Genomic DNA, 9,122 nt, shown 5'->3' with positions numbered 1-9,122 from the left:
ACATGGCCTTTTTGGTATGGTTGAGTCGTTCAGTGCAAGTTACTGTTGTCGATTTTGTTTAACTGACAAAGCAAGTTTGCAGTCAGTCTTTAGTGAGGATGACCCAGACTTAATTCTTCGCTCAAAGGAGCTCTACTCTGAACACTGCAATACCATGGCACAAGATCCCTCTCTAATACACTCATTTGGTGTTAAGAGACCCTGTCCTCTAAATGCACTGCAGTTTTTTCATTCCTCAAACAATTATGCAGTGGATATTATGCACGACTTACTAGAAGGTGTTGTTCAGTATGAGTTCAAACTTCTTTTTCAGTACTTGGTGAAGGACTTCATATGTTTAAACACCCTTTCACAAAGGATTCAGAGATTTCACTATGGATACAATGAGAGAAAGAACAGACCCAGTGGAGTCAAAGTTAATGATGGTAGCAATGACCTTGGTCTCAATGCCATTCAGTCATGGTGCCTTCTGCGCAATACTCCCTTGATTTTTGGAGATTTAGTTGACCAGAACAACAGTTATTGGAACTTGATTTTACTTTTGATTCAGATCGTCAACATTGTATTCTCACCAATCATAACAGATGGTATGACTTATTATTTGAAGCATTTAATTTCTGACCATCACAAACTTTTTAAGTTGATGTTTACAGATAAGAGACTGATCCCAAAGCATCATCTGATGATTCACTATCCCAGATGTATTAGGAAAATAGGTCCACTTATACATATGTGGTGTATGAGGTTCGAAGGGAAACACAACTTCTTCAAGAAGTCTGTAGAAACAAAACACTGGTCAAGAAACATCAAAATCAGTTGGCTTTTCATTGGGAGAATTTTTATTTTAAACGATTTCAGATTGGTCCTGTTAAACATGTCTTAACTAGCAATATAGAGGGCAGCGAGGTCTTGAGGTCTTGTCAAACTTTGAATGTGTCTAGTGTCTCCACTACTTCCTGGGTGAAATATTATGGAACAGAGTATCAGATTGGAATGTTTGTCTGCACTAGTGTTGAAGATGAAATGCCTATTTTTAATAGGATTATCAATATCATTATAAAGGATGATGAAGCATTTCTTTTGACCACCAAAGTTATGACAATGTATTTCGGTGATCACCTGAATGCATTCAGCATTGAGGAGGTGGATGATGTGTTCACTGTCATTTGTGTGAATGATCTGTTATATTATAGACCTTATGACAGGCAGTTTTCACCTGACAACGATGAGATAACATATATTGTGCCCTACTGCAGTTTTGTCTGATATGCGTAGAATTGTAAAGTCTGAAATTGTGAATGTAAAATGTATTAAATACAAAGGTCATTTCTCCAATTTCCAATTTCTGCCATTCATTTTTTATTGAAGTTAGTGGGGTATGGGGTATTTTACACCCAAAAGAGTTATTCCTATTTACACCCAGAAGTGTTAGTATTAGTTATTTTAAACACTGAGTGTTGTCTTCACACTACACTGGTGTTGGTGTTAAAAAAAAGTGTTCCTTCTTAACATTTTATTTTAACACTAACACCAGTGTAGTGTGAATACAGCACCGTAAAGTGTTATATAGTGTTGGTGCAGTGTCGATTTTTAACAATTTTGAGTGTTAAATCAACTAAAATTGTATGTTAGCTTTTTAACACTTTTAAAAGGGTTACTTTAACACGTACAGTGTGGATGCATATAGACTCTTTTCTGGTGTTAAAATGAACACTGGGTGTTCATTTAACACTAGCGATTTTGCTGTGTATGATTTTTATCCATATGAGAGAGAGGGATTGCTAATTAAATTATGAGAGACAAAAATATCAGTATGTGATACATTGTAATCAGTGGCGGCTGCTGGTCTTTCAAAGAGGGGAAGCTCATTTTCGGCCTACATCCTAAAAATGTTTTATTTATTGGGCTATTCACTGGCAAGTTCACCCCTACGACACTAGCCTAGCCTACTGAATGAATGAACGATCTAACAAAACAATATTAATCAAGGAGGAAACTACAAGGTGGAAAGTAGGTTAAACTGAAACAAGGAACGTGGTGTACAATTATATGAAATGCATGATGAAAATTGGTTAGCAATTTCGCCAAGCAAATACCAAGAAATAGATTGCTACAGCTTCGGTGACTTTGTAGTAGCCTACAAAATTACTGTCAATCAAAAGGAGATGCAGTCTTTCGACAGACCCTCCAATCATCACGCGGAAGCTCAGCGTCCAGGCCAGCCCACTCCTCCATTCACCCGCAGAGACGCTGAGCGTCCGAGGCGGGACATAATCTCAGCATTCATCCAATGACCGTATAGTTTCGAAGCACTGAAAAAAGCTGTTAAAAGCAGCCCCATTGAAGTCCATGGAAGCTGAGCTTCAACAGGGAAATGCACTGTGACGCTACGGGAATGTATGAGAAGGAAATCAGTCAGTCGACCTGCTAACAGTGGCGGCTGGGAAGCCCCCCCAACTTTGCGGGGGGGGCTCTGCAAAGTCCCGGCCGCCACTGCCTGCTAATATATGTAGCTGATTCTGAAAGAACGTGTTCTAACGCATTTAAAATGTTAACACAATAGTAAATATTTGACCATTACTTTTTTGAAATTTTAGGGGACGCTGAGTTTCCCTTGCCGTCTTAAAGAAATCGCCACTGATTGTTATACATTGTAACACGCACCCCCAGCCACGATGTCAAATAAATTGGAACATGCAGTCTAGCATGCACACACAGCCCAGCGAACACATATATACAAACAACTCGATTGAACAATTTAATTATCAGGCTGTGGCCGCCTACTGAAAAGAACATAATCAGTGTGGGACTAGTTAAAGTCCACTCGTCTACTTTTTGAAGGCAAAGTCACGAATCAAATCGTTGAAGTAAATTTGGCAAAGCAGGGGCCTACGAATCAAGATTTGCCGTTAGCGAGGTAACATCAAGTTCAACCCAGGGTTTTCTGTAGTACGACGGTGGATCACTTGTTACCGGTGTAGGTCGCCATGGTAACACATGCTGAACGGCTAACCTGGTCGGGAGCAGGTTAAGTTGGAGATCAGAGATCAACCGGTATAAAAGTCCCGCCCACTAACTCATTCTTGAGGATAATGCCATCACCGTTCATAGAAGATCCTGTGGAGCTTGGTGCGCGGATAGTGAGAGGTGCGCTCAGAAGAGCAAGAACATTTAGAGACCGACAAAACCCTTTCGCATTCCCTCATGAGTATCTTTATGAAAGATATAGATTCTCAGCAGAGGGAATTACGTATCTTTGCCAGCTTCTTGAGCCGTATGTTGCCAATGCGACACATCGAAGCCGTGCGCTCACAGTCCCACTATATATAGCGTTTCGTTATTTCGCTACCTACTTTATAGTGTGGGTGCGGAGAACCTGAGCAAGAACACGGTCTGCCGCGCAATTTGCAAAGGATTTTCTTCAATGGCTGTTGCCACCATATTCTGATTAATGGAGTGATGAAAAAGAGATATCCAAAGTGCCCTTTGTAAATACTTTGGACTCTAATATCTTGACAAAATGAAACAAGGATTTTCATTCTGTCTTCATGCAATGTTCTGATTTCCGTTCTGGAAATGTATGCAAATTCTATCATATTTTACAACTTAATGCATCATTTGCTCATTTAAACATACATTTACAGGAAACTAGTAATGAAAACAATATTTGACCTAATATTAGTTATCAACTGGGGAGGTTTCATGTTGATATGGGAGTCAGTGAGGGAGTTGGGCTTGTAATCAGAAGGTCGCTGGTTCGATTCCCGGCCTTGTGTCCTTGGGCAAGGCACTTCACCCTACTTGCCTCGGGGGAATGTCCCTGTACTTACTGTAAGTCGCTCTGGATAAGAGCGTCTGCTAAATGACTAAATGTAAATTATATGTTATCCCTGGGGTGTCTCCCCTTAACCCATTCTGTTGTCCTTGGGTTGCTTTGAGCCTTTTTCTAATCATTTCCATATCAGAAATGTGTTTCTTTCAACCAAAACATTTCAAACCAAAAAGAACAATGTGTATGGTACCATACAATGCTCTTCACAAGTTAAATAAATGATAATTTCACTACTTTCATTGAATTTGGATGTTTCATTCACTTTTATAGCATTTTTCAAAAAGAATAAATAAGACATTGAAAGAAAGAAATGGTGAAAACCCCCACAAAAGACTCAAAATGCACAACAAAAAAAGCCACAAAAAGGTATAAAAAGACCAAAACGTAGAACAAAGTTTAACAAATACATCCTTATGTGTTCTCCCTTCCCTAGGAACACAGAAACGCCAGCCTTGTTTTTTTTTTAATCAAAAGCCTCTTATACTCTATATCGAGCTCCAGGGTTCTTTTATACAGGGCCCTCACATTGTCTGCTCCAACCTGAAACAAAGAACATTGTCCCTTTGCAAGGCACACTTGGAGAATGTTGAAGGTGTCCATTTTGACTACTGTGTTTCAAGGTTCATTGCTAATAATTTGTGTCTTTGTCTTGGCCTTGAAGTGGAGGCCTATAGGCTCAGGGGGCGGAAGACGTTCCTTTAACACCGCAATTTAATCAATTGAGTCATATTTGAAATGAGCACTGTAAGGACTTGTGTCTCATGTTCAGACCACCACCATAAGCAAGTCATTACAGACACTTCAATCACAGCCACACATTCACACACTCTCACCATCTGTGTTGCAAGTGGTAAATAAAACTCAAAAGTGTACCCCCAAAATGCTCTCTGAGCAGGCAGACACAGTTTCTTGATCTAGGACCTCCACTTGAGAAAGTAAATGGCATATTTGATCAATATTCAGCAACCACATATGGCATACATACTGGCGTATGACTATTAGTTTCACTGTTACCTCTGTATGGCACAGTGGGACAACAATGGGTGGTGGCAGCAACACCACTGTATTTCCTGTCACTGCAGAGAACAGTAATACATTTCACTCCTACAATATTCATAAATAATTGTTGAATGAACATGGTCACATAGACCACATAGATTGTCACATACTTGAAACATGCATATGCTTGGGATTCCGAGCTGCTGCCACCAGGGTCGGAAGAAATGCCCCTTCCACTCCTTCCATCATGGGGCGAGCCTGATAGCTGGAGAGGGCCAGCTCCTCAGCAGGAGTGAAGTCCTGTGGAGGAGGGCCCCCCCAGTTTTCATGCCTTATTCTTCTTCCTGTTGGCTGCAAGCAATTTCATTGTTCTATAGGCCCTTTGTAGCTATACCAATATCCTACAAAAGGGACTGACTCAGGCAATTCAGCCTTGTACTTGTTAGCCTTAAAATATGTGCAAGTAGGTATTGCCTACTGCTACTTACCGTTTTGAATTATGGTTTTATATTTATTTTTCATTTGCTCCCACGATCGTTTGCCACTGCCAGGGTTGCAACTAAAACTAGAGAGGGTACAATTTCTGGGGAAATTGTAGGGTGTGCTTGCTTGCGTCGGTTGCACACGGGTCCGTTTTTTAATGACATTTTTACAACTGATATTTCTGTATATTTTATATAAAAATACATACTTATTATTTATAAAGATTACATAGATTTAAAAGCATTTTTTTTTGCTGCTCATTTACAACTCAAAATACGAGTGAAGTGTAGAATGAAATAGATGTCTTCTCATTTCCCCTGCAAGAGGCAGCCTCATAACTGAATCAAAACGAATACATTTGGTAGACCGGTGTAAAAAATTGACCTAATCTCTATGACTTAAACGTCCTTTTAAGTTTTTCCCTTCTCGTGATATTTTCAGGCATTTAGCCTACTCATATTGCATTCATTCATGAATAAAGAACCCCCTTTGAAGATTATTCTACGACATTACCGGCAGTAGAAGATGGAATCGTGATTCAAACAGTACCATCTGCTAACTGAAAATATGCCCCCAAAAACGTAAATAAGTTTGACATTTATTTAGTGGTAAATCGCTCATTCATAAAAAGCTCACTGGTAGCGATCATTGTCAGTAACAACGCAAAATGCGATATAGCCCTGTGTGGAGAAGCTGCCCCGTAAATTCTACTACAACAGTACAGTACTAGACTACTGCTGTGTTCGTCTTGGTAGCGATTGCGTTGGTTGAATTCGATTCAACTTTCCGTTGTACGGTTTAGGCTGAAATTAATTATTTTCATGAACAGATTGACAAAGTTTAGGCTGTGGCAATGAAGTTCAGGTTAGTAGTCAGTTTCACCTATTGAAAGACTTTTGATTTAAGTAAGGGGAGTGCCGAACATGTTCTGTCGCCGTTTGACTTCCTAAACAGCTGTGTAGATGTTTTTGTAGTGTGCCTCGCCTACCCAGCTAACACAGTTACGTTGCCCTTACGTTGCCGCAACGTCACTCGATGACCAAACATACGTTGCCGCAACGTCTTTGGCGACGTTGCGGGACCGTGCATCTGTGGGATGCCAGAACGTAACCGCAACGTAATCTTGTGTCGTTGCCAGTCCTTAACCGCAACGTCGTGGCAACGTTATTTTCCGACGTTGCCAGTCTGTAACCGCGACCTCCTAGCAACGTCATTTTCCGACGTTGCCAGTCCGTAACCGCGACCTCCTAGCAACGTCATTTTGTGAAGTTGCCAGTCCATAACTGCAACGTTAACTAAGTAACCTATATTTCTCAATTCTACTGCTTATATTCGGGCGGTTCATATGCAGACCTCATTTGCCCAAAATGCTACTTGTTCTTGTATAATAGGCTACATGGTAGCCAACTTTAGGAGGACTATGTTTGTGTGATGTGTAGCCTAACTCCAGCTAATCATAAACAAGGCAGCATTTCCATGTAACATTGTCATTTTATTTCAAACAAGGTGCCAAACAGTGAATTAAAATCTTCTGCCAGTCCCCGCTACAGGTCCTGTCTGTTGGCCCAGACAATGAAGCACAAAATAAGTTAGTGTTCTATCAACATAATTGCACGTGTAAAAAGGCGCTATACAAGTCATAAAAAAATCACATCTAAAATAATATACATCATCAAAAAAAATATGTGATTCTAGATTTTTGTCACATAGCCATGTGAAAGGTTGGATATGGAAGCTGCAATCATGATTCATTCACCTGGCTTGTTTTGAATGGGCTGCCGGGGTGTGTTTGAGTGTCTCCTCTATGAGGAGCTCCACAGCTTTCTCTCCCAGTCCCATCTTCCACTTCATCACAGCGTCTGGAATTAGAAGTCATGAACTTATTGTCAGCACCAATGTGAACGTTGAACGCTGTGTGTAAGCCATAGTTCATGGCATCTCCAAACACTTACCACTCTCTTTCGCAACTCCAGCACCTTAAGGCGCTCCTCAAGGTCTTGGAGTTCAGCCTGTGTTTGGGCCACCTGTAGGTCCATCACTGGCACCTCTTCAGTGTGTCTGCCCTGTAGTCGCCTGAATAGGAGAGCCTCTCGCTGGTTCTCCTCCAATATCTCCATCTTCCGGAGCATAACCTGTAATGTGTCTGTCATTAAAGACAAGTAAAACCAGTTTACAAGAGTTAGCATGATTGGCATACACTGTGGTTCTTCTAGATTAGCTGTAACATTGATGTAAATAACAAATGTTATTTACATCAATTAGGGAGTCAGGTGGCTGAGCGGTGAGGGAGTCGGACTAGTAATCCGAAGGTTGCCAGTTCGATTCCCGGTCATGCCAACTGACGTTGTGTCCTTGGGCAAGACACTTCACCCTACTTGCCTCGGGGAATGTCCCTGTACTTACTGTAAGTTGCTCTGGATAAGAGCGTCTGCTAAATGACTAAATGTAAATGTAAATGGAATGGTTGTATACAAAGCATATTTTTTTTTGAGTGTCTTATATTTGCACTTGCCTGGCTGCCAGCTGTTTTCCTGGGCCCCCAATTGGTTCACCTCCACCAGACCAGAGTTGACATCTAGGGGTATGGAATCTGGTGATGCTTCTTTTTAAGTTTTAAGTCATGCTTTTGCTTCAAAACCTAGCCTTTAGGTTGCCATGGCTCATACAATTATTGTCACTGTTTTAAACATTCATTACTTTACCATCATTTCCTAAGGACACAGTGCTAGGCCGTGTGACGGTGGTAGGATAATCTGTACAGAAATGAAAATGGAATGTAGTTTATGTACATAGTTATAGCATATTGATATTAAAGGAGTAGCATTGCACATATGTGATCGTTCGAAAGCAGGGCCCCACATCGTAGCGTCGCACATGTGTGATTCTGAACATTCCAACCGACTGTTTTCCGATAGACAAAAACTATATGACAAACGCTATAGTATGGCTTCAAAATGTACAATTAGTAGGCTAACACGTAACACTAGCAGGTAGTAGCATTGCTACGAGTATTATGCTAGGTTGCTAGGTAACGGAAGCTAATTAAAGCTACCTAGCTGCCGTTTTGGAAAATTAACTGGTGGAAGCGTCGGAAATATTTAGAACTCACGCATCTAAAGGTTAAAACAAATAAACTTATCCAAAAACAGATGTCATGTACAAATTGGAAAAAATAGTGACATGATACTTTTATAGACGCCATTGCTGTGCATGCCATGACCGACTGTGATTAAAACGTGATCAGCCACGCTAGCTCCGCAGTCTTTGAAAATTCCGGGCTGAATAAACTATTTTGGGACAAGGTTTTTTTAGCAGTTCTGAACGTTTATTTTCACTGATTCTTTTGTGGGTGATTTGTGAGACGCTAAACTTTGATAACATGTAGGCCTATGCATTTTCAGTATTTCAACATAACTTTCTGGAGGATTTAACCTCTACTGTACTGTAGCTAGCGAAATCCTAACGTAAACAATGTGAATCTGATAGCACATAAACAGGCTAAATGGCCTAAATTTCAAACGTATTAGCATGCCCCATCCAATTTCTGAAAATATGTTTATATATTTAAACTATTTCTGTAAATAAAATCACCGTTGAAGTAGCTAATTTCCAGTTGAAATCCAATGCGTACAAGACGGTGTTGAACCCCTGCAAAATCTCTTCTGAAACCCCAGTTTCAGCGATGCGTTGAAATAGGCATGCGCAAAGTTGTTGCTCAGAGGCAGACTGACAGTGCGTGTCCACTGCAGCGACGCGAATCGCTTGCCATCGCTCGCCTTCCCAAAGTTCACCACGCTCGGGGGCGTTT

General features: G+C 40.7%; 1 long non-coding RNA gene across 1 annotated transcript; it reads right to left on the bottom strand.

Moving 5' to 3' along the window:
* Nucleotides 1–6,820: 6,820 nt before the first annotated feature.
* LOC136963617 (uncharacterized) lies at nt 6,821–8,266 on the bottom strand. Its single transcript, XR_010879001.1, has 5 exons — nt 8,017–8,266; nt 7,827–7,904; nt 7,267–7,457; nt 7,071–7,173; nt 6,821–6,871 (listed from the first exon to the last, which is right to left on the bottom strand). It is a non-coding gene; the product is annotated as an uncharacterized lncRNA (long non-coding RNA).
* Nucleotides 8,267–9,122: the final 856 nt, after the last annotated feature.

This window comes from Osmerus mordax, chromosome 19 (genome assembly GCF_038355195.1).
Source record: "Osmerus mordax isolate fOsmMor3 chromosome 19, fOsmMor3.pri, whole genome shotgun sequence".
Lineage (NCBI taxonomy): Eukaryota > Metazoa > Chordata > Actinopteri > Osmeriformes > Osmeridae > Osmerus > Osmerus mordax.
The sequence above is the reverse complement of the archived record's forward strand: the minus strand, read 5'-3'. Positions and strand labels throughout refer to the sequence as shown.